At 35.0% G+C, this 25,666-nt stretch overlaps 1 protein-coding gene and 1 pseudogene across 2 annotated transcripts in view; one reads left to right on the top strand and one right to left on the bottom strand.

Moving 5' to 3' along the window:
• NT5DC1 (5'-nucleotidase domain containing 1) overlaps window positions 1-25,666 on the top strand; it is a 147,759-nt gene that overhangs the window by 25,096 nt on the left and 96,997 nt on the right. The window lies entirely within an intron of this gene.
• LOC126952242 (60S ribosome subunit biogenesis protein NIP7 homolog) lies at window positions 9,945-10,678 on the bottom strand (annotated as a pseudogene).

Genomic DNA, 25,666 nt, shown 5'->3' with positions numbered 1-25,666 from the left:
TCTAATAAAGATGGGAAGTTGAGAGTCCACATTTTTTATCTGTTTAAATTTCATCATTTTGAGTCAAAATCAAATTGACTATACAGGTGAACTGGTTGAGAAAGACAGTTCCTTACACAGGCATAGCCACATCATTTTTCTACCTCCACAGAATTAAAGTAGCATGAATTCAGGACTCATCAATAATTGAAATAATTGAAAGTTTGACCAGTGAATGAAATAAAGATTTGTCCTTTTTCTTTTCCCTTTCCCTCCCCTGCAAGCAACTTTCTGTGTTTTAAACAAAGCCTTGTATAGCCCTTTGTGGAAATGTAAATGGATAAGGCATCTCATTGCCTCTGTCCTGTCACTTTTAAGCCTTTTATTGATTGCCATATTTAAAAAAATCTACACTGTTATATATGTCCCTGTATAATACTCATAGATATGTGTAAGATGTTTCTTATAGCAGTTCAGAATAACAGAATAGGAAAGTTTATATTATAATCATTCTTTTGTCATTTGGAAATTATATATGGAATAGCTTTTGTAATTATAATATGTACTCTGCTACATCTGTCGGAGACTACAAAAGACAAGTGTGAGAAAACACCTGCCTTCTACTGGCTTATGGTTCATTTGGACACAATTTTGAAAAAGTAAGTGAGGTAACTTTGTGGATGCTTTTGAATGCTAGGTTGGAGAATTTGTTTTGAAAGGAATTATTGAAAACATATGTTTTAGTATTTTGTGTGTATATATGGTGACACACATGCACACACATATTCCTATTTGCTTATAATTGAGAGTGATACCCTGTTAATTGTCATTCATGTGAACATTCAGAAGACTAATTCTCAGCTCTTAATACATAGCATTATGCCCCCATGTATACCATTTGTTCATCTGTGGCTATTGCAACAATTTTCAGAGCCTTTTACTTTAACCTCTCTGGATGTCTGTTTTTTTATCAACACAATGGAAAGTTTGGACTAGGTGGTTTCTAAGCTCCTCCAAATTTTAAAATTAGATTATTCTTGTGCTTGAGGTATTCTACTGTTCTCCATGGTCAGACGGTAGACTTGGCTCCAGTTAGTACTTACTAGAGACACAGAAAAATCCATACTGGGAGGTTGTATGTCCTCTTTCAGGGATATGTAAATATATGTGGGTATTTGTCATTCTATACTCCCCTTTAGTTTTGGAAAATGCGGTGTCCTTATTGAATAAGCCTTAGACATTCAACCCTTTTTGCAAATAGTGTACTTATTTCAGCACAAGGAATCTGACTGCGGTTTGCTTTGTTAGTCACATAAGAAGCCCTGTCTTGTCCAAAACAGATTGTAGAATCAGAATATTTTCTAGCCACACCCCACCCAATTGTGTATTTAAAACTATTTTTACTCTGGGTGTTTACTTGTAGCTGTTTGAAGTGACTAGTCTGTGGCTTTGTGAAGGAAACCCATTCCACTCAAAACAGAGAGCCATACTCTTTAAACTCTATAACCTGTGTGATTTTTTAAAATATCAAATATGACTGATGACTTTTTTCACATCTATCAATTAGCTACTGTTAAGCTTGCCTATTCATTTGCACATCTGTGGATCATTAATTAATTCATCTTATGTTTCTTAAGTGCTTCTTAAGTGTTAGGCGTTGAAATAAATATTGGGTGAATAATATATATTCTATACCCTTAAAGTGTTTACACAGTGGTTCTCAACCTCTTTTCCCCGCTTCTGCAGTCCTGAGGGAAATGGCACAATTCCTTCAGCCTTTGAGGTTCATTAAGATAGTGGTGGTTCAAAGACTGTATTTTTATAAAGCTCCTGAGGTGATCATGATGGCCTCCTAAGTTAGAATGTGTAGTCTGATATCAGTGTTCTGTCATCAGCTTGTTAATATTAGTTACATTGTTTTTTGTTCCTTGTGCTCATATGCTTTTTAAACTTTTTTACAGAAAACTTTAGTCTTTTATAGAAGTAGTGAGGATAGTTACAATAAATGCCTATATGCCTATCATTCAAACTGATCTCAACTCACTGTCACTCAGTTCTCCTTTCATTCACCACGCCTCCAGATTTTGAATTAAATCCCATATATTGTATCAATTCACCTGTGAATATTTCAGTATATTTTTCCAGAAGATAAGGAGTCTTTTTCCTTTAAAACAATGTCATCATCATATTAAAAAATCAGCTATTTCTTAATATCATCAAATGCTGTAGTTCACATACATATATAGACATGTATACACACAAACATGTATATATACATGTCTATATTATATATATAGAAACATACATATCCACGTATATTTTTTATTGATTGATAAATTGTTCGTTGAAATTAGGTTCATGAATTGCCATTGATTCATATATCCCTGTGGTCATGGTTTGAATATATTCCCCAAAGTTCATGTGTTGGAAACTTAATCCTTAATGTAACAGTTTTGGCAAGTGGGATCTTTAAGAGTTGATCAGGTTGTGAGGACTGTGCCCTCCTGAGTGGATTAATGTTGTTATTGTGGGAATGGGTTAGTAGTTGTGAGTGGGCTTTATGTAGAAGCAAGCTCGGCCCCCTTTTGCTTTCTTGCACACTTTTGCCCTCTTTTGCCCTTCTGCCTTCTGCCATGCGATACTACAGCATAAAGGCTCTCTCCGGATACTGGTGCCGTTCTCTTGGACTCCTGTCCTTCAGAACTGTTTGCCGAATAAAGCTCTGTTCATCATATATCACCCCGTCTGTGGCATTCTGTTATAGCAGTGTAAAATGGACTAAAGTACCTGTTACGCTAGATGTCTTGTGCCACTTTTTACTCCCTTACAGTTTATGTGTTGAAAAACTGTCATCTGTCTCATGCAATTTCCTGTTATCTAGAATTTGTTATCACTTAATTTACTGCTCTGGAGATTGGTAGGCAAATCTAGAGTTTTCACCTGATTTCAGGTTTGAGATACACACATTTACTCACACACAGACACAACACACACAAATACATTTTTTGTCAAGAACGCTTTATAGAGAGTCAATGATATACTTCTGTCAGGAGGCCCTTAATTGCTGGTGTCTCTTTGGTGTTACCAGACATTGGTAATTGCCTAGAGTCAATATTTTATTGTAGGTTATAAAATGACGATATTCTGATTTTATCATTTGTATTTTATTTATTAGCTAGGATATTTTCTATAAAGAAAAACACCCCTTCATCAACTATTTGGTTACCCTGAAGTACAGTGTGTATAGAAAAAGCAGGAGAAATGCCTTTACCAGCATTTAGAACAATAAGCTGCTCCTAGCATCCTCCACAGGTGTAGTGAGGGAGGTGTGTGTATTTGAGTATCATTATAAACATTGAGTTTATAATGTATTATGTGTGTTTCAGTTCATGGCACTTATTAATCTTACTGTTGTTCAGAATTTTTTACCCATTTTTGGCCAGTGAGAACCTCTCCTCTTCCAGTTGGCTTGTGAGTTCTTTTGACCATAGTCCCAGTAGTTTTTTTTTTTTAATAGCTTCTTTCCTTCTAATATTTTATACCTTTCCTGGCCCAGATCTACAATAAGACATTTCTCCACAGACTCTTGGTTTCTTTTGTGGGAAATAGAAACCACAATCTGAGTGCCTAGATGTCTGGGTCCTAGGGATGCACATTGCTTCTGGGTTGGTCATTCTCTCTAGTGAACAGAGATAAGAAATGTATGCACAGGATGTTCATTAAATATAAGAGACATGATAACTTTTTACTGATGTAGCCAATGCACATTCAGGACCACAGGTGTTTACTTAATGACCTCAATCTTGTATCTGTAGCTCCTTGGTCCCATGCTAAAAACCCCGTACTCATGCCAGTAACATAGTAGTTCATTTGTTTATTCCATGATGCTCACAATTTCTCAAAATAAAAATACTAATATTCATACCAGAACATTGAAAAAAATGGAAGCTGTTTGATTATGTTTGCAATACTTTTGATATTTTCACTAGAGGTGCATTACTGTACTGTGAAGTCACGTGACACAGTTGATTCAATGTGGTAATACTACCCACTCAGTTCACTGTTAGGTTTGTTTCATTTTGCTTTCGATTTTTAGGAATGCTCTTTTTAAATTTAATTTGTTTCATACTTTCCTAAAGTACATATGTTTTCTGTGGTGTTCTGATAAATGTTTAACAACCAACTTCAGGGTGAAGGAAATGTGTTTGCTGATCTCCGTGGTGTGGTCCGTTTCCAGACAACCCGATCACAAAATACCTGAACGTTCACCAAGGGCCAATATAAACCAGCTCCAGCAAACATTGTATATTTCTGAAGTCAAATTTATAAAACAAGGAATATTCAGAGAAGGGTAGCCTCTGTTACTGACCTATCCATCCTATGTTTCACCTTCCTTCTGTATGTAACTATTTTTTTTAAATTGGTTTGATTTATCCTTTTTATTAAAAAATGTATCATTCATTTATATCCCTCCCAGCTTCTTAAGTGAATGGCATCACAATGTACATACTTTATTTTGTAAATGACTCAGTTTTTCATGACCCAACCTGAAGTTTTATTGAATGTAACAGTTTATATTGGAGATCACTGCATAACGTTGTGTAAAGATAGTCTGCATTCGTTTTTACAGCTTCATAGTACTCCATTGTATAGATTCACCATAGTTTTTTCAACCATTGCCCTATAGATAGACATCTGTGTTATTTCCTGTCTTTTGCTAATACAAATACTTTTTTTTAACTTTTAAATTCATGGGTACAAGTGCAGGTTTGTTACATAGGTAAACTTGTGTCATGGGGCTTTATTGTACAGTTTATTTCATCACCCGGGTATTAACCATAGTATCCATTAGTTATTTTTCCTGATCCTCTTCCTCCTTCTACCCTCCACCCTCTGAAAGACCCCAGTGTGTGTTGTTCCCCTCTATGTGTCCATGGCTTCTTATCATTTAGTTCCTACTTACAAGTGAGAACGTGCAGTATTTGGTTTTCTGTTCCTGTGTTAGTTTGCTAAGGATAATGGCCTCCAGCACCATCTATGTCCCTGCAAAGGACATTATCTTATTCTTTTTTATGGCTGCATAGTATTCCATGGTGTATATGTACCACATTTTCTTTATCCAGTCTATCATTGATGGATATTTAGGTTGATTCCATATCTTTAACACAAATACTTCATAGTGAATAACTTTGTTTGTGGGTGTGTGGGTGTATATATAGCCTGAATATCTTTCAGAGAGAGTCATGGAATGGGGATTCATGGCCCTGTTTCCCCTCAGCATCACCAACAGGATATGTTCTTTAGATTTTGTTGAGCTTTTTAATTTTTGTCCACCTTAGAGGTGAAAATTGGAACCTCAGTCTAGTTGTAATTTTCATTCTTCTTACTAAAAGCATGGTTGAGTATCTTTTCATATAGCTTAGACCATTTCTCTAGCCTACTTTTCCTGTACATTTTCTGTAACTTAAACCTCTGTTCTGTGATACAGGTTTCACATATTTTTCCCAGTTTATTTGTGTTTTTAATTTGCTTATGAGTTTTTTTTTCGTGCAAAACTTTCTTTTAAGGTACATACGTCTTTATTCAGAATATTATTGTTCTTTCATAGACTCAGCGGTAAGGGGCAGGAAAGGTCATCCACATCAATCGTTTTATTCTTCAGGCAAGGAAACTAGTTTATTATGCACATCCCCTGGCCTAATGTTTAACTGAGTTACATTTCTGATGTGACAAGCTGTTGGCGAGAGAGCCCACTGAGGGAAAACACCGGCGACTGAGCTAATGTGTTCACCCCCTGGTCTGGCAGGATACTGACTTTCCTGTTCTTCTAATCCTTCATCCTTTTAGAGTAGAAATGGGAAAAGTGCCAAGAAGTTTAGTCAGGGCACCTTCCACCACCACCTTGCTGTACCTCATTCCTCTTGAAAAAATTTTAAAAGAACATTCTTAGCTGCTATTATAGAGTCCAGAAGCTAAAAATGATCTATTTGTGTAAATAGTCTAATGTGGTTTAGTGGTTAGATACCTGCTGAGGGTTTGAAAAGAGAAATTCATGCATAAAAACAGGTGTTTATGAAAAACCCCTGAAACGTCAGGTCAGGTCAAGAAAAACTGAGAGTCATTTACAAAGTTTTAACAAGGGCTTTATATTCTATTTTCCGTTTTACACAAATTGCTACATTACTTGAAGAGCTCATAGTTTTCTGTGCCAAGCGCTTAATGACATCACCTGCTTTCCATAGTAACCCAGCTGAGTTAAAAATATAGAATGTCTTGGCCCCTTGACCTAAGATCTTCAAGGATCTTGGCCACCCAATGGGTTCTCAACCATTCGCACATGTTCCTACTCTATTTACAACTTCGGCTTTCACATGCAGTTTCTGCTAAGTTGGAAGGAGAAATAAAATAGATAATTAAAGTGTTAATTAGAGAAGTCACAGGGTAACAATTTTTATTTAGATCTCTTTGTTCCTCTCTTTACTATCATACTTGAGAACAACTCCACAGTCACCATTTATAGTGTACAAAGTAAAGTACTTGTAGGGTACATGAGTACCTGTAGAATATTATGTACCCGTAGGGCACCTAAGTACCTGTAGGGTCTGTGTGGCAACACAGACCACCAGGAAACCCATCGCCAAAATGGATACTCATGCAGCTATTTAACTTAATCATATTAACAATGAAAATACATCCCAGTAATGCTGGGCCCTTGTCTGTTTAGCCATTGATCAAATAATTGTGTTACCTCACCCAAAAAACCTCTCCCCTAACAGTGCAAAGATGCTTAGTGAGTCTTCCTGCTGTCCCTGGTTCCTGCCTCTTGCCCACCAGTAATGCTGACCAGATCGCCTGGCCTTTTTGCACCCTGGTTTCCTCTTTGCCTACTTTCTTTCATATTTTAAAGGTAATTGCTATTTAGGAAAAATGTAACAAATAGAAAATAAAATGTATATACCATAGAGATATAATAACCATTAATAGTGGTTTTTTTCCCCCAGTGATCTTATTAGTGCTGAAATTCTTACTATCTTTAATAAATTATGAGTCAAAAATAACTCTTGCCACTTACGATGCTAATCAGGCGGAAGTTTAGACATGCTGTCATCTTCCCCTGCTTTCTCTTTATTTTATGTTAGGAACTTTGGAAAGTTAAATGACACGTATGTCAAGTGGCAAAGCAGTGTCTGGGAATGCTCCATAGTTGTGATTGGTGATGATGACCATACTGGTGTCCAAGAAGTAAATATCTCTGATATCAGACAGCCTTCTCAAATGATTGTCAGACTTTTTCTGACCCTCTGTGTATACTAGTTGCCAGGCTGGATTCTAGGAATCTGGAGCAGGAGCTACTTCCTGCTGTAGATTCATGGAGATAAACGCCAGACACCAACGCCTCTTACGGCCTCTGGCTTCTTTAGTGTCTGTGTGGATCTATCTTCCAAATCATGTAATGGTGTTTTCTCATACTTTATACTCTTTCCTGAATGTAACTCAAGGACTATGGGTTATTGATTATTGAAATTCCACTCTATACAAGTAGTGCCTGTTATAAGGCCTAGACCTTATAAATGTTGCTGAATGAAGGAACTAAGAGTGTCAGGACACCAGATTTCCATGTTTATTGAGGTGGATGGTTTGCCTCATGCTTGTGAATGCCCAAGGATAGGGCCATTTGCATGGTGCTGGTTTGGACCTGAGTCTTTCCAAACCTTTCCTTACCTTAAAATAATAACCCGGAATTCTTGTAGAGGTCCTAGTATCAACAACTTCTTCCCAAAGTAGTTTTCACAAAAGAAAATAACTGTGATTGTTGTTCTAGTAAGTGTGTACCTTAAATTGTTCTACTGGCTACTAAGTTAGAATTTCAAAGATTTTTCAAATATAGTTTTTTCTGAAAATAGGCATGGTAGGAAGATACTGATGTAAGAGGTAGGTTCAGGTTGGGCCTGAGATGGAAAGAAAAAGAAGAAGAGCCCAGAATCTTTGGAATTTAGAGAGATTTCTTTAAATATCTCAGAAACCTGAACTATGCAGTTTCAGAGCAACAAATAACTTTTTAGACATAGCTATGCTTCACTTTCCCATTGTCTTTTACTCATCTATATCCCATTTACTTATTGATACATTGATTTATTCAACTCTTCAATGTATTAAAAATATATTATCTTCCAGGAAATAAATGGGCTCACAGACTACTGATACCATTTATTAATTATTTCCCTGCTCAACCTACCTGTTAGCATCTTCTCTCTTGAATGGAAATACATATATGACCCTTAAAGGGGGAAGATGTTATTATTCGGGTTGCGAGTATTAGATAGATATTTTAGAACACTCAAGTTTATAAAATGAAAATTTGAGAATTGCATCAGTATCATTAAAATACAAATATTAAGAGCTGAAAGAGATACTAATCCGAGTAAGTACTAGAAAATGGTATTTCAGTTTTTTTCTGCAGCATCCATAAACCCCCACTTTTTATTTAACAACTCCTTGTGAGTTCTCTAGATATTGGTAGAGCCCTCAGTTCTGCTTATTACTCAGCAAAGTTATGCTTGGACAGAATGAACTTTTTTCTCATTAAAATCTTAGGTAGTATTCCATTTCGTTACTTGATGAACAATATAACTTCTATTGCCAAAAGCATTTTGCACAAGCTATATTTAATATTTACTCTAGACTCATTGGACTTTAGTTCAATTAAAAAACTTTTTTTTTCCCTGATATATATGCTGCTGGCAGTACTGTAAACTGTGGATCAACATACCCATCCCTGGTCATAGTTTCACAAATATTCAGGTTAAAAAATTGTTTCCAGCTGTATTGAGTTATAAATGATAAATTAAAAGCATATATATTTATGGTATACAATATATTTTCAGATATATATATATATAAGTGTGTATATATATACACACACACACACATTGCTAAGTGGTTACCATAATCAACCTAATTAACATATCCATCACATTGATGAGGACACCTAAGACCTACTCTTTTAGCAAATTTTAAGTATATGATACAGTATCTCTAACTATAGTCACCATGCTGTACACTAGATTTCATGAACTTATTCATCCTACGTAACTGAAACTTTGTGCCCCTTGACCACCATCTCCCTGTGACCCTCCACTCTGCAGCCCTTGGCAACCACCATTCTACTCCCTGCTTCTATGAATTTTGACTTTTTTAGATTACAAAGTATGAGTGAGATCATGCAGTATTTGTCCTTCTGTGTCTAGTTTATTTCACTTAGCATATTATCTTCTAGGTTCATCCATGTTGTCAAAAATAGCAGAATTTTCTTCTTCTTTTACGGCTGAATAATATTATGTGTTTGTGTATATGTATGTAATATGCACACTTTTTTTTAAAGGACAAGGGGCCTGACACCTGTCATCTTCCAGACACTGTGTTACATGCTTTGTAATCATGATTCTTCTAATTCTAAAAACCATTCTTAGGTAGATGGTTATAGCTATTTCTTAAGTTTTGTGGGTTATTTTTTTTTTTAAGAAGAAAATGAAGTTTATTAAAGTTGAATGACTCATCCAAGGTCATTTAGCTGGTAGGTGGCAGAACTGGGGTTTGAAACCAAGTTTTTCTTCCATACCACATAACACTTACTATAAATTGCTTTTATTATTTCAGTCAAACTTCATTTGTGAAATCTCAGATGTGACCTACTGCTCTAATATGGCAATATCTATCTTTCATATTAATAAACAACAGAGAAAACCCATGTGCTGTTATGATGAGTTTGGAAAACAAAGTATTATCACAGATAACAATAAGCATTCTTGTCCCTAGTTCCAACAGTTTGGAATCTGTTACTCAGAACAAGAAGCCCTCAGATTCAGATACGAAACAGAATATTTAGTCACAAACACAAAGATCTGAAACCCCAATTTTGAGCCATTTCTGTACAAGAAGAATCCAGCCTGTGTTTGTCAGTGATGGATACCATATAAACCAAGAAGACCTAAAGAGGTTAAAGTGTTGACAAAATTCAACCCGTTGGTGGAATCCACGCAAACACAGGAAACGAAGCTGGGCCTTTCCACACCACTGAGAGTCCTTGCAGTGACTTCATTTTAAGTCAACGTCTTTTTGTGCCGCACATATTCACCCATGTTTGCTTGAAGAAATACCACAAATTGGTGGGGTCTCCTTTTGTGCAGTCTTGCACGGATGTTACTGCCACCCCAAAACCCAAAGGGATGTCTGCCACCACCACTTCCTGGCCAGAAGTATTTTTCATGATTTGACGCAGAGCCGATTTCAACATATCGTTCCCATATGGGAAGGACTGCTCTGCTCCAGGTTTTATCCACACTTTATACTTGGCATAGGGTGCAGGATAATCCAGAGCTGTGATGTGCAACTGAAACTTGTGGCTCTTGGTGAATTTTCTGAAGCAGGTCCCAGGGAAATCAGATATCGGCACCAGCTTCAGAATCTTCTCACTCACATAGTACACCTGGTCTTTGTGCAGCCGAGAACAGTAGGTGCCATTGAGCCTCTCAGCCAGCAGCTAGAAATTCTCCCTAATGCATTTCACAGTCTTCTCAAATATTACATGGGTCTCCTCTTCAGTCAAAGGCTGCGTTTTCTCACTGGGTTGGAACACTGGATCCTCGTGCCTCAGTAGTGGGAAACAGAAGTCCCATGTTTTCTTTATCCCTTCAGCCATCAACAGACACTTAGACAAATGCAATTATATACTGAACCAAGACATCTTTTATAAAATGAATGTGTGTAATACTTAGATGTTTATATGGAAAACCAGATATCTTTTAGAGTTGTGATAATCTATTAGAAAAATGTCCAGCTCGGCCGGACACAGTGGCTCATGCCTGTAATCCTAGCATTTTGGGAGGCCGAGGCAGGCGAATCACAAGGTCAGGAGTTCGAGACCAGCCTGACCAACATGGTGGAAAAAACCCCATCTCTGCTAAAAAACAAAATTACCCGGGCGTGGTGGCGTGCACCTGTAATCCAAGCTACTCAGGAGGCTGAGGCAGGAGAATCACTTGAACCTGGGAGGCAGAGGTTGCCTTGAGCCGAGATGACACCACTGCACTCCAGCCTGGGTGACAGAGTAAGACTCTGCTCAAAAAAATAAAAATAAAAAATAAAAATAAGTAAATAAATAAAATGTCCAGCTCAATAGCTGACATTTTAAGATCTTATGTGCTAGATCTAATTCTAACAACTTTGCATATACTATTTCATTTACTTCTCATAGCAGCCCCATGAAGTAGGTACTATTATTATTCTCATCTTTAGAGATAAAGAATTTGAGGCCTAGAGGTTAAGCATCTTAGCCAAGATCACCATGGTAAAGTGACTGTTTTCTATGGATATATTTCTTTAGGATTTATGAGAAACAGAGTAATTCCGAGAATAGCACTACTTAACTAGGAACTACTGTGTTGGCTATTCCTTGTTAAGATTTGTGTGAAAGCATAATCCCACTATGTCTGCTTTCCAAACCATCTCAAATCGGTGAACACTGTTTTTAATTCTTTAAAATTGAAAGAGCTGTGTTGTTTCAGTTCTAAAATGGGCTAGTTCAGAATTTGCTAATTAAAAAAGAAGCTAATTGAAAAGCAAATAGTGTGAATGTCAATGTATTTGTTTTTATTTTGAAGACATGTCAAACATGCTTATTTTTTAGGACATCATGGCCTGTTATAATGATTAAAAGGCAGAGTGGTGTAACTAAAAACTTCTCAATGTTTTGGGAGACTTTTGAATTATTACTAATATATGAATTCTTACTAATGGGGTACATGTAGAACTTCATTTTGTAGTATTTATATTTGTATAGAATTGTATATTTAGCATGAGTTAAATATGGCAGGGGAATGCCCTTGATTACAGCTATGATGTTGAGAGAGTAAGAATAGATAGTGAATATTTTTTCAGTCCTACTTTTGGTTTGATTTCCCCATGAATCTTGATTTCTCACATTGGTAAGTGTTAGTTTATAATTGCATTATTAGTTTTGTGACCAGTAGGATTTGTATAATTGCAGCAGAGTAAAACTTTTAAAGATTAATTTAGTAAATGATATTTTGATCATACATGACTTAGAAAATGACAAAATAATGCAACTACAAAAAAAGATGTATTCTTATGTTTTATAGCACAGCTATTAAAAATACAGAAAAAAGGATAAAGAGTTATTTGGCAAAAATTCTAATAGAAGAATATTGGGGGGAAATGTTAAGAGTTTTGGAGCCTATGGGAAGTAACTGACCTTACCAAAGTGTGGGGTTTTTTGGGAGAAAAAAGTCTCTCAGTCTACTAGTAACAATTTGTGGGTAATTAACTTAAAGAATAAATTCTGTGTTATTTGGTACAAATGATGATTAAACTCTTGTGTAGAATTTGGATAATACAATTATTATATTTTGAATAATACAGTCTAAAGCTGACTCCAAAGCAGTATTAAGAATAATTATATTTGAAATCCACCTATTTGTATACTTTTTTTTTAACTTTCAGTGTTGATACCACAAAATTCTTGTGCATTTTAATATACATTGTATACTACAGTGTAATGATATTGAAGTGCTTTCAAAATGCATTTTACTTGTGGTTTTTCATAAGTTTATCAGAATTTTAAAAAACATTTTATAAGACAGTAAAGAGCACTTCCAGTTTTTAAACTTTGTTTGTTTTACTTTATGCCACTTTACAATCTAGTTTTTTGATTTGCAAATTACACATGTGGGTCATGTTATGAGCTATGGTTCTTTAGATCTTTCTTGTCATGGGAGGAAAGAGAGAAATAGGAATTAGACAGTTTTTTGCTTAAAAGGCATTATAAATACTAATATTAAGACATCTTCTTCAAGGTGAGGGCCATTTGTATGAAAGTTGTGTCTTTGAGACCTAGTACAGCACTTGAGTCTTCTGCCCCTCATTTTAAAAATAGCATTCCATGATTATCATGATAGTTAGGTCTGATTCAACTTTGTCTTCAGATTGGACTTGTGTTTACTGAGAGTCTCCCCTGTGTCAGGTGTTTTGCTTTTCTTATTTGATCCAGAAGAGACTTATGTGATAGATATTACCACTGTATTTTGTAAGGAAACTGAAGCCCAGGAGGTTAAGGAATTCCACAGGTTCATAAAGCCAGTAGGTGGCAGAGCGGAGAGTTGAATGCTGCCCTCCTATGGACACCAGTTTCAAAGGCTACTTTGGCATTTTTCCACCAGTGCATGCTCTCAGGTATTTGAAAGTATTCCTCTTTTGTTTAATTTCCTTTCATTGTTACCTAAAGCCATCAACTTATGCTTATGTTCCATCCCTTATAAACTAGCTGAAATGCTGTGGTAGCAGTTACACATCACTTCGTTAATATACTTTCTCAGAGTGGGAGCACCTCCTTTGCTCTTCTGGGCACATCACACCTCTCCTTTCTGCCTTACATTGCTGGTTTCCACAATTTTCAAGAACAAGTACCCATTTTTTTCAATATTTAAAATTGGGAAAACTTGGATATGTGTATAGTATATAGCATTCTTTTATACTAAAGGTGAGGAATATTAATTTACTGAACACATGTATGTGTATCTGCTACCTAGCAAAAGAAACTTAACATTACCATTCTTTTTGAAACCCCTATGCCATCTCCCTGACGGCATTCCCTGTGTTTCCTCATGTAGTTAATTATACTGAGTCTCTTATTCCCTCTGTCCTTCTAGAAAGTATACCACTCTGCATCCCACCCACAATAATGTTTTTCTTGCATGTTTTTAAATTCTGTATTTAAAAGGAATTATACTGTGTGTATCTGCTTCTGCAACATACTTTTTTGATGTAACATTGTGTTTTTGAGATTTGTCCGTACTGATATGTGGGGCTGTTTATTCATTTTTCACTGCCCTGTAGTTTACAATGGTATAAGTTTATCAGAATTTTTTTTATCTGTAATGGATATTTAGCTATCCAAAATAATACTGCTCTGAACATTCTTGTACATGTTTCCTGGCTACATGCAAAAGAATCTTTCTAGGAAGTATACCTAGGAGTGGAATATTAAGTATATATATTTTTCTGCTTTACTGCTAATTCCAAATTATTTTCTAAATTGTTTTGTGTTTTTACCAGCAGGGCATAAGGGTACACACACTTGGTATCACCTAAACTTCAAGGTTTGCCAGCCAGTAGTTGTAAAATGCTGTCTCATTTTATTGTATTTGTATGAGACTGATTCTAATGATGGTGAGCATATTTTTATATGTTGATTGTGTTTTTTTGTGTTTACTTCTCTCTCAAATACCTGTTTGTACCTTTGCCCACTTTTTGCCAGATTTTTTTTTCTTTTTTTGGTGGTGTGTTTTTTTTAGTATTCTTACATATTTTGGATATTGATTTTCATTAGTTATATGTGTTGCAGATATTTTCTTTCAGTTTGTGACATGTTCACTCTCTCTAGGGCATTTTATGTGTTATCTGCAGCTATCATCTATCTAAGAAAGACTCCATTGTTTAAAATAACTCATTGAGATTCAGTAAATTACTTACATTGTTCTTTTCCCAACTTTCCAGTGGGACTCCAAGTCGTTGTATATTCAAGAAAAACTTGGCACCCTTGTGAATGACGGTAGAGAATGTTTCATTAATTTCTTTTGATGACCTTCCTTTCTCTAGTGGAATTAGGTGACCATTATTTTTATAGAATTTCTAATTCTAGGTTTACTTGCAAAGGTTCGTGCAAATCATTAACAGAAGTTTATATTCAACATTTGAATTCAAGAAAAGGTTACTTTGTTTCTTATGTGATAAAAACTAGTACCACATTTTCTTTCCTTTTTTTTTCCTTTTTTCCAACAGGAGAATGTTTCCAGTCGAGGATTATGATAAGCATTTAATTACTGAAAATCCTTACATAGAGTCTTATTTCAGTAAATCATTTTCTGCCAAAAAACACACACACACACACACACACACACACACACACACACACACTGTAGATGTGAGATGTTTCTAGTCTAGAAAATATATAGGAATTCCTATTTCAGGGAAATTTTGATGAAGTTACTTAGATGAAAACTCAAAAACAGATTTGTTACTTCTCAGTTTCATTTAATAGCTGATTTGTACATGATAACAAATGTAATTGTTATTAGGATCTTACTCCTTTGATATTTACAAAACCACTTTTTTGTAGGAACTAAATGGGTACTCTTTCTAAAATATGAAACTAATTTAGTATAGTTCACAGTTCCATTTTATTTTTGAGAATTTGTGGCACCAAATTTAGTAATGTAATTGTAAAAGACAAAACACCATAAACTATTTGATTGATTTCTATTTTTGCTTTTTTTTTTTTAACTTAAAAAAGTTGTTACTCGGCATATATTTAGGAAAAGGTAGTAGAGATTTCAAGTTGGAAAAAAAATTAATAACATGAAAACAAAAACCACATATACTCAAACTTGAAAGCACCTCTTTCAGGTTTCATATTTTACATTTAATTATTTTATATATCATCAATGCTGGTTCTGCTCTTAAATTCATGTTTCACTCCTAAAACATGTTAAATGAGTTTATAATTTACTTCTGATTATTTGGTTGAAATGTGTTAGCATCTGAAAATAAACATATACAGGAAAATAAGATACTTGATTTATAGTATGTGGCAAAAACTGTGTTTTTTCCTTAGAGTCAGGAATGTCTTCAGCGAGCTGGGCATCTTGATAGAATGATAGCTTAAAGGGGTCGATGGCAGTGGCTGAGATAAACAGGAAGCAGTGAAATACATTAATAGTGTTCTTCCAACCTTGAAAAGTAGAATTTGGCACTGCTTTTCTTGTTTCTTTTTGTTTCTTATGAACTGTCTGGTTCAGACTGAAGATGTAAGGTTCTGTATTTATCAGTTCTAAAAGTTATTTTCGTGTTCTAATGCCTTCTTTACATCTGTCCCAGTTTCTTCACATATATGTCTGTCTGAATACATGGAAATCAAGCAAATTCCTAAATAAAATCCAAAGATCTGGATTAACTAGTCTCTGTGTTTCATGGTGGGAAAATTTGATGGATACAATTATAGACATTATGGTTTGTGTCTTATATGGAAGAAGACTATGATTCTGTCCTTTTGCTGTTACTAGGAAATTCCTGGAGATAGGATTTTATTATTCTGAATAATATTTAGAAATAATATTAAAATAAAGGAATTTTAAGAAACATAGATCATATTAAAAGAGATAGTACTACACTTTCCCACCTCTTTTGTTTTTGTTTTTGAGATGGAGTCTTGCTCTGTCGCGAGACTGGAGTGCAGTGGTGCGATTTCAGCTCACTGCAACCTCCGACTCCCAGGTTCAAGTGATTCTGCCTCAACCTCTCAAGTAGCTGGGATTATAGGCACGCGCCACCACACCCAGCTAATTTTTTTTTTTTTTGTATTTTTAGTAGAGACAAGGTTTCACCATGTTGACCAGGATGGTCTTGATTTCTTGACCTTGTGATCCGCCCACCTGGGCCTCCCAAAGTGCTGGGATTACAGGCTTGAGCCACCGGGCCCAGCCTTTCCCACCTCTTTAATTGTTTTTGTTCAGGTTGAATTAGTTCTATTACTTAAAATTTTTTTTTAATTCTATGAAAACTTCCAAGTCACACTGTCCTTGTTAGCTATAGTTAAGAAATGAGAGTGTGCCATTTTTTATTGCTGTCAATTTAATATTTTGTTGCATTCCTTTTTTTTTTTTTTTTTTGCATTTTGGTTGTCTGATGTATAATTTTAAAAATACGTGATTGTTTTATGGATAAGCCTAGGAAGTAAGTTATTCAGTCAACAAAATTAGCTATAGTAATTCATTTTATTATAATCAAATCAGGAAAAATTAGGACCGTCATTTATTGCAACATTGTCAAATTTGTAGTAGTGTTTGGTTGTGTTGTGTTTTCTCTGTTAGATTTTAATCTATATCAATTAGCAAAATATTTGTAATGCTTTGTAATAAAGAACAGGTGTGAGTAGAATGCCTTAAACCTTTTTATGACTTGAGAAAAAACTTACAAAGATTAGGAGCTTTATCATTTTTCACACTCATTGCCAAATAAATACAATCATTTATATTTTTGTAATGAGGATATTCAGAGTTCATGTATTGGTGGTGCCGGGTATTCTGCAGTCAGATATTTGGATATCCTGGGAATTTATATAATTGGAATTCTTTTTATAACAGATAGTATGAAAACAAACATATTCTTCTTACAATATTAAAGTGTAAAAGGAGGCCAGGCGCGATGGCTCACACCTGTATCCCAGCACTTTGGGAGGCCAAGGCGGACAGATCACGATGTCAGGAGATCAAGACCATCCTGGCCAACATGGTGAAACCTCGTCTCTACTAAAATACAAAAAATTAGCTGGACGTGATGGTGCATGCCTGTAGTCCCAGCAACTTGGGAGACTAAAGCAGGGGAATCTCTTGAACCCGGGAGGCAGAGGTTGCAGTGAGCTGAGATTGTGCCACTGCACTCCAGCCTGACAGCAGAGCGAGACTCAGTCTGAAAAAAAAAAAAAAAGTGTAAAAGGAGAACACCAACTTTCATTCATATATACTGAGTTGCTAACTCTATTAAATTTGTTTCTCCTGGTTTTCTATATTACTTTAAATATATAACTCTAAGTTTAGAATTCAAATATTTAGGTGTATTTAAATTAACTTTGAGTTTTAATGAGTTAGTAAACGGACTCTTAGAGTTTGTTTGTAATCCACACCAGACTTTGGGACAACTGTTTGTTAGACTTCACACCAGTAACAAACTCCCTAAGGGGACTGGGTGTGATAGCAGGAAGTAAACCAGGAGTGGTGAGCCAATGGTATTTGTCCCTGACAACTTTGAGTTAGTTCACCACATCCCAGCCACAAATATGCATGATAGGAGAATGAGAGTTCTGTTTGGCACATAGTTCAAAAACAGACATTTTCAAACAAGGGATCTTAGGTTGATGGCATTGAAAGTTACTAGATTTGTTCTGAAATGTGCCGGTTGCCAGCAGTGAAGAAGTGATCTGAGGGAAAAGGGCTCAATTAGAGAATGTATTATGTGCCAGTTATAGATTTGATTCGTACATCAGATTGATGCATGAGAAATGGAATGCCTCTTAAATATAATATATGAGCAAAGTTACAGGACATAAGAACTTCTAGTTTCTGTCTTGAAGCATTATAATAGATTGAAAGCTTCTTTAAACTCTTCTTCTCACTCTGCAGTGAGAAGTTGGACAGTTGTCCTCAACAGAGGACAATTGATAATTGCGTACTGTTAAATGTCCCCAAAAGAATTTGTTTAGAAAGGTGAGATATGATAAAAAGAATGGGCAACAAAGTGTTTCCCTTATCATAAATTTTGTCAGATCATAAGATCTGAGTTCAGTAACTCTACACTGTGAAATGCTGAAAAAAACCAACATTAAATTGATGGTAAGAAGAAATGCTGATTTTCAAAACGCAAAATTTTTCTGTTCTTTATTATCTCTTATTAAGAAGATTGGCCACATCCTTACTTCAGGGTACATCTACAAGTTTCATACTTATTTAAGAGGTTAAAATGGGTCCTGTATTATTTCATTAGAAGTCCTGTCCTGCTATTGTCATCTTATTGATTATTCTTGAGATTGTTTTCTTTTCATCTCTTACCTAATATTTGTTTATTTACCAAAGTTACATAATCTCCTCTTAACATTTTAGAGTTTTCTTTAAAGTATCCCCAGTGATCTGAAAATCAAATTTGTATCTTCTGTCCCATAAAGTAAAAAATAGTTTGTTTCATTTTTTGAATTGTTCATTTCCAGATGCTTACCAATTCATTTTTTTTTTTAGTTTTTACTTACCATTTTATTTTTAACAGTAATTTAGCTCAAAATTGTAAACTAATGAAACCAAATTTTTGATACTTTCTGAACTTCTTTTAACATTTATGTGATGGTATTTGAGAGCAGCAAGCACTCGTTTTGTCGTTGGTCACTATTTCAATTTGGTATGCAGTCTAATGTTTGTACAGAGCACTGTGCCAGGCAGAAATCTTCCCTTACTTACTTCTGGAGAGCACCACAGAAGTAAAAGGATGTCCTCCTCGTTTTCCTATCACAGTTAGCATGTGCACAGTTACCAGCCATATGTCCCACAGCCTGACTTGTTTATTATGGTTACAGTTAATACTGATGAAAAAAAGACTTTCATGCTTTGTGTGCTGGGTGTGGTGGGCAGTTTAAGGCAGGGAGAGTCCCTGGGGATTTGATAAAGGAATATAGATAACCTGAGATTTAAGTCCAGTATGTGGTTAAAAGGGAATCAAGCAAATAAAAAGTTATCTAGGCTGCAGAACAATGGTGGCTATGTACTTTTTGAGTAGGTGGCGTCAACCTGTTATTTTTAGACAGCTTGCTAAATAGATTTTATCATACTTTGACCTCCCAACTTCAGATAAAAGGGGTAAGAACGAATTTCTCAGAAGCTCCATGACAATAAGTAAATAACTGGAGTCACTTTACTCAAAATGGGTGAAAGAAATCCCTTTCGATTAAAGCCAGAGAAATTCTTAGCTGGCCACTTGAAACTTTCTCCTTAAAAAAAGAAAGTATGTGCCAGGGGAAGAGAAGGTTAAATAAATTATTGTTAAATGAATTAAATAGGAATAAATCTAGAGGAAATACTTTATCTGTATCTTATAGTTTCCTATAGTTATGATATAACTTACGTTTCTTAAACTTAAGTATGCTATAAATCTTTTTGATCTACATTGTTTAAGTTCATGGTATTCAAACTGAATAGAAAGTTCAGAAATAGACCCAAAAAGACTGGGAAATTTAATGTATGAAAAAGATAGCATTTCAGATCAATGGAAGACAGATTGTTCAATAAGTAGTGTTTGGCCTATGAATAGCCATCTAAAAAAATACAGTTATGCCCTACCTCCCACCTAATACCTAAATAAATTCTACAGAGATCAAAGGTCTATGGATTAAAACATAAATTATAAAACTACTAGTAGAAAATGTAGGGGGATATTTTTTATATATATATTTTTTAATCATGTAGTCAGAAAGCCTTTGAAGTACGACCTGAAACCCAGAACTATAAAAGAAAAGATGTATGAATCTGACAACATTTAAAAAAAAAAAAAAAAACTACATATAAAGAAAAATACAAGTAAAGTTAAAGATAAATGACAAACTGGGACCAGACAAGGTGGCTCACACCTGTAATCCTAGCACTTTGGGAGGCCACGGTGGGCAGATCACCTTGAGATCAGGAGTTTGAGATCAGCCTGGCCAACACGGTAAAATCCCAACTCTACTAAAAATACAAAAATTAACTGGGTGTGGTGGCATGTGCCTGTAATCCCAGCTACTTGGGAGTCTGAGGCAGGGAAATTGCTTGAATCCGGGAGGCAGAGGTTGCAATGAACTGAGACCCTGCCACTGTACTCCAGCCTGGGCAACAGAGCGAGAGTCCATCTCAAAAAAGGAAAAAAAAAAAAAAAAGATAAATGACAAACTGGGAGAAACATTTCCAGCTCATGTAATGGAGCTAATAGTCTTAATATATAAAAAGTTATAAAAAGTTTATTTTAAAAAGTATTTAAAGCAAAACAATAACCCAGTTGAATAATGGATAAAGAATTATAAATGACCTTAAACCTATGCAAGGATGTAGCTTTATTTGTAATGAGAGATTGCAAATAGAAACTGTTACAATACTTTAATATAAACTTTAAAAATGTCAAATGCACAGTCACCCAAGAATTATATCTCTAAGAATTTATATTACAGATACAGTTGCATATGTGCAAATGATGTATATACAGGGTTATTGATTATACCATTATTTGTAATAGCAGAAGAAGGAACTGCTCAAATATTCATTCATAAGAACTAGTTACATTAGCAGTCATTAAAAAAGTGGAGGCAAGCAGGGGAATCACTTGAACCCGGGAGGTGGAGGTTGTAGGGAGCTGAGATCGTGCCACTGCACTCCAGCCTGGCGACAGAGCAAGACTCCATCTCAAAAAAAAAAAAAAAAAAAAAAAAAAAAGGTGTAGGCACCTTGTTATGGACTATGAAAGACATCCAGAATATATTTAGTAGAAAAAAAAAAGTATATAGAATAGAGTAGATGGTATACAGCATTTGTGTAAAATACATAATTGATACATAGGTAGCACAGAATATCTCATATTCCTTGTATAAGGATAGACAAACTAGTAAGAGTACTTGCATCTCATTGAGTAAATTGGGGACAGGGGTGGGAGGGAGACTTAGTTTTCATTGTATGCCAGCCTTTACATTTTGAATGTTGCACCAAGCATAATCTATTCCAAAACACATCATATTTTTAAAAATCCTTACAAAAAGATAAAAAGCAAAATAGAAAATATTGTAGCATTTGTTTTCATTGCAGTTTGCCATACATGCCATCCAAAGATTGTCTACTTTTTGGAGCATTTGAATTCAGTGATAGACAACTGTGATCCTAAAATTATAGTTAATTTATATTCCTTTGCTGGTACTACTCAGTCTTGCAGTGCATTAGGATCATCATTGTGAATATTGATTTTCATTGTATTCGTGTGGATGTGTTAATTAATAGAGGTATTACTATGATAACAGTTTATTTTTTTAGAGCATCCTTTTTTTTTTGGTTAAGAAATGACTAAAAGTTGGATGCTTTGTATAACAAAGTCACTAATAACTAAAATGGTTTTTTGAGAAAATTTTTGTTTTTCTCTATAGGAGATAAGTAATCAAACAAAATACTGTTTGTTATTCAGATAATATGTGAGTGTACTGACTTTTTAAACCCATATTTTGAATGGGTTACAGGTAGTCATTTCTCTAAGTCAAAAGTAAAGCGTAACAGGGAAAATAAGGATCTAGCCAAAGAAATGTTTTTAAAATATATGTATTACATGATATCAATTTGTAAGTTACAGCTTATTCTGAAAAGTCAGTCTTGTGTTTTCAATCTCTAGAAATATACTAAACATTTAAGTGATGAGAATTGACCATTCTTTTTAGACTTTCCTAGATGTTTGGATTCTTAGCCCATTCCATGTGTTTTCTACATTTTCTTTCTTTACTATAAGACAGGTGCATAATCCATGGATAAATTCAAGTGGACAGTAAGTCAACAAAGTTCTCAAAATATATTTTGCCTGGCAGGACATTTTGGAGTAATTATACATTTGGTTCAGAATTTGAAGGTGTGGGTGATATTATTAGCTGTTTGACACAATTTAAGTTACTTGGTGATTTCTAAAATTTTAAATCAGGAATTTTTAAAATAATTAATAGCTTAAGTATATGTTTTCATCGCTGCAAAATTTCAGAGTATTATAAGCCATTTCTATATACTAATTTATTCTTCCAGTACGTATGACAGGAAATCAAATAGACAGTGTGTCTTTACCAGACTGACTCTGCATTTTTAGGATTATGATCTTCTAAATTATTTCCCTGCCAGTACTAAGAGAACACTAACCTATTCAAAGGCTACTTTAGTAGGATAAATAACTTGAGTCTGAGACAGAGCTTTCAAAACAGAATGGTGTTTGAATAGTGAAGTACATAACACTTTTAACAAAGGTGAACCAAAGGATGACTGTCGAAAGGGTATCTAGACTTTATTGGAGAAACTGTTTTTCCAAAAGAGCCCAAATGCCTGGTGGAGACCCTGAATTAAAAAGGCAATATTTGAAGTTAGTGTTGATGCACCAAATCAGTTTAGAGATTAGGGTAGAACTTTTGAATCTGGAATCTCCATGTAAAATAAGTGGTGAAAGAGTTATGAAATCAGACAGCTTGAAGATTCAAATAGGACTCTTTTTAGCGAGTCTCCTTTCTTTGAAGGTGAGGACATTGAGATAAGGAATTTGATTTGCACAAAGAACCAGCATTAGGACTTATGGCTTTTTATCTAAAGCGTAGTGTTCCCCCACTCACAGGTAGGTAAGGTTGAAAGTGTTGCTACATTCGTGTACCTTTATTGCCTATGATGTTTCCCTTTGACATCTGCCCCGCAAAGTACTGTTGAGAAGCTGAGAGAAGGCTTGTGGGCTGTAAGTGTTGAAGCTTAGAGAATAGGAGCTAGATCATGTTGTTTTGTAGGCCCGGATAAAACGTCAAATCTTTGACAAGGGCAATGAGAGGCTAAGTCTAGAAGGATTTTTACAAGTGACCTAATTAGATGTGTGTTTTTACTATGGCTCTAATATGGAGAGCATACTGAGGGAGCCCATGGCCACTGAGAGATCGGTTAAGAAAATGTTTTTTTTAATTTTTAATTTTTTATTATTATTTTTTGAGACGAAGTCTCACTCTGTCACCCAGGAAGGAATGCAGTGGCACTATCTTGGCTCACTGCAGCCTCCACCTCATGGGTTCAAGCAGTTCCCCTGCCTCAACCTCCCAAGTAGCTGGGACTACAGGTGCCCACCACCACGCCCAACTGATTTTTGTATTTTAATAGAGATAGGGTTTCACCATGTTGGCCAGGCTGGCCTCGAACGTGTGACCTCAAGTGATCCACCTGCCTCGGCCTCCCAAAGTGCTGGGATTACAGGTGTGAGCCACTGCACCTGGCCTTGAAAATGGTGTTTTAGATTAGAATGGGGCAGTGGAAATAGAAGTCCCTGGGCAAGAGTGAGTTTCAGGTACGTTACCTAACTTTTAGAGATTGGAGCATTAGTCTAGCAGTATTTTTGTAAGCTAGTTTTTATTTGATGTTGTTTGCTATTATTGCTATCTGTCATATAAGGTTGTAATCTAATAAAATATCTGAAGGTAAGGAAGCTGGAGAACCTTGGAGTCTTATATATCTAGTGAATATCAAATGTGGATTTGAGAATGTCACATCAAATTTTGTGTAATAAATACAGTGTTCATATTTAACCATTACATAGGTTGATTTTAGGTACTATGATTGACTTTCAGATTTTATAAGTAAAGCATGGCAGACTGTATATTTTATGATTTTTTGATAGGTGAGTGAATAAGATAACATTAACAACTCTTTGTGGCATTTAAAATGTTATGTCATCAATAGAAATCTTGACATCTCTGAGTTTTTATATTTTTGTGAATTTGCTCACGGATTAGAATTTGCAGCTCCTAATTGCAATTTGTATCACCTGCTCAGCCCTCTTTTTGCTTCCGGGCCACTATCCAACCCATATTCCTGCCAACTTCAGTGCCTGCACCATCACTTATAAAATCCCATCTTCCAAACCCCCTCATTTTAAGGACTCTGAGATCAGAATATGTGGGCCTCTGATGAGCATATCAACCATCTTTGATAACATTCATACATGCAAGTGCATTTTTACTATATATATTTTTCTTGACTAATTTTTTTCTCAAAATTGCACAGGAAGAAAGATTCTTTATGTTTTCAACTCATATTGTTTTTGGTTTCTACCCTCTAAGTGATTGTATAGTTAAAAGGCATTTCTAGAGTAAAATTTTATCTATCCATTTATTTATTTACTTGAAATACATTGAGCGCTTACATGCTGCTCCTTGTTTAAATTTGTGAATATAAGACTAGTAAGTAATGTATATATGTGGTCTATTGGTATGCTTTTAAAATTCACAGTATTATCTAGAGAATGTAGTACATGCAAATAATGACAAATGTGATATTGGATTTAGGGTTACATTTATAGATAATATGTTAGAAACCATTATTTTATATTTCTCTTTCCCACTTATAATGGGAATTAAATATGTTCATTTTAGCTTGTCTATAATAAATACCAGCTTAGTCTACCACAGCAAATAAACTTTTTTTTAAAAAAAGCAGCAATAACAAAATACTTCACTATACTCTTTTCTTGGTTTATTGAGATATTAACTGATAGTTTTGTCTCATCAAATATTCTTTTGTTCTGGAACACTGATGCATTTATTTTGGCTTCTGAAGTTTTATAAGAACATGTTATTTGGGGAGTATTGATGCCAACTTTATTGAAAACACTTATTTTACTTAGCTAATTCTGTTGACTAAGATGCAGGATTATAGTAACCTGGTTGAATCTGCTACACTCTTCCTTACAAAGGAGAAGGTGAAATGGAAATTTTGGAGGAGGTGGAGTGAGGTTTGTATGTCACAATCTATTTTAACAGAATGCAGTGCCTTCATTTTCATTATACTTTCAGTGTAGTTGACTTCTTAAACTAGTTTGAAGATTTGGAATTTAAATGAGAATATAGGATTGGAAAATACAGAAGCTATCTATTTAATTTTTTTCATTTAATAGTGATTAAAGTTTTAACACCTTAAAGGTGCACACAACAGTTGATTCTTCAATTTATCATACCATTTAACTCCCATTCCTTTCTTCCTGGCCTCTGCTTTTCACCATGAGGTAGATTTCCTTGTCTCTTGTTTCAAAAATAAGAAAAAAAATAAAGTTAGAAAGCAACTTTTGAACTCCTGTGTCCTCTAGCTTTAAACTCTTCTATTATGGTGATTATCTCCCCCACCGTGCCAGAGAATGAGGCAGCATGCTGTCTCCAAGGCAGTCTGACTCCTGTGTACTGATTTATTCCTCTCTATCTCACATGGGAATTTTATCCTCTGTCCTTTCTTTACCAGGTCTTTATTTAACCCCTTAACATAATGAAGACTTTGAATGCTATAAAACAAAA

This window comes from Macaca thibetana, chromosome 4, assembly GCF_024542745.1.
Source record: "Macaca thibetana thibetana isolate TM-01 chromosome 4, ASM2454274v1, whole genome shotgun sequence".
Lineage (NCBI taxonomy): Eukaryota > Metazoa > Chordata > Mammalia > Primates > Cercopithecidae > Macaca > Macaca thibetana.
Note: the sequence above shows the minus strand (reverse complement) of the source record. Positions and strands in the feature narration are given on the sequence as shown.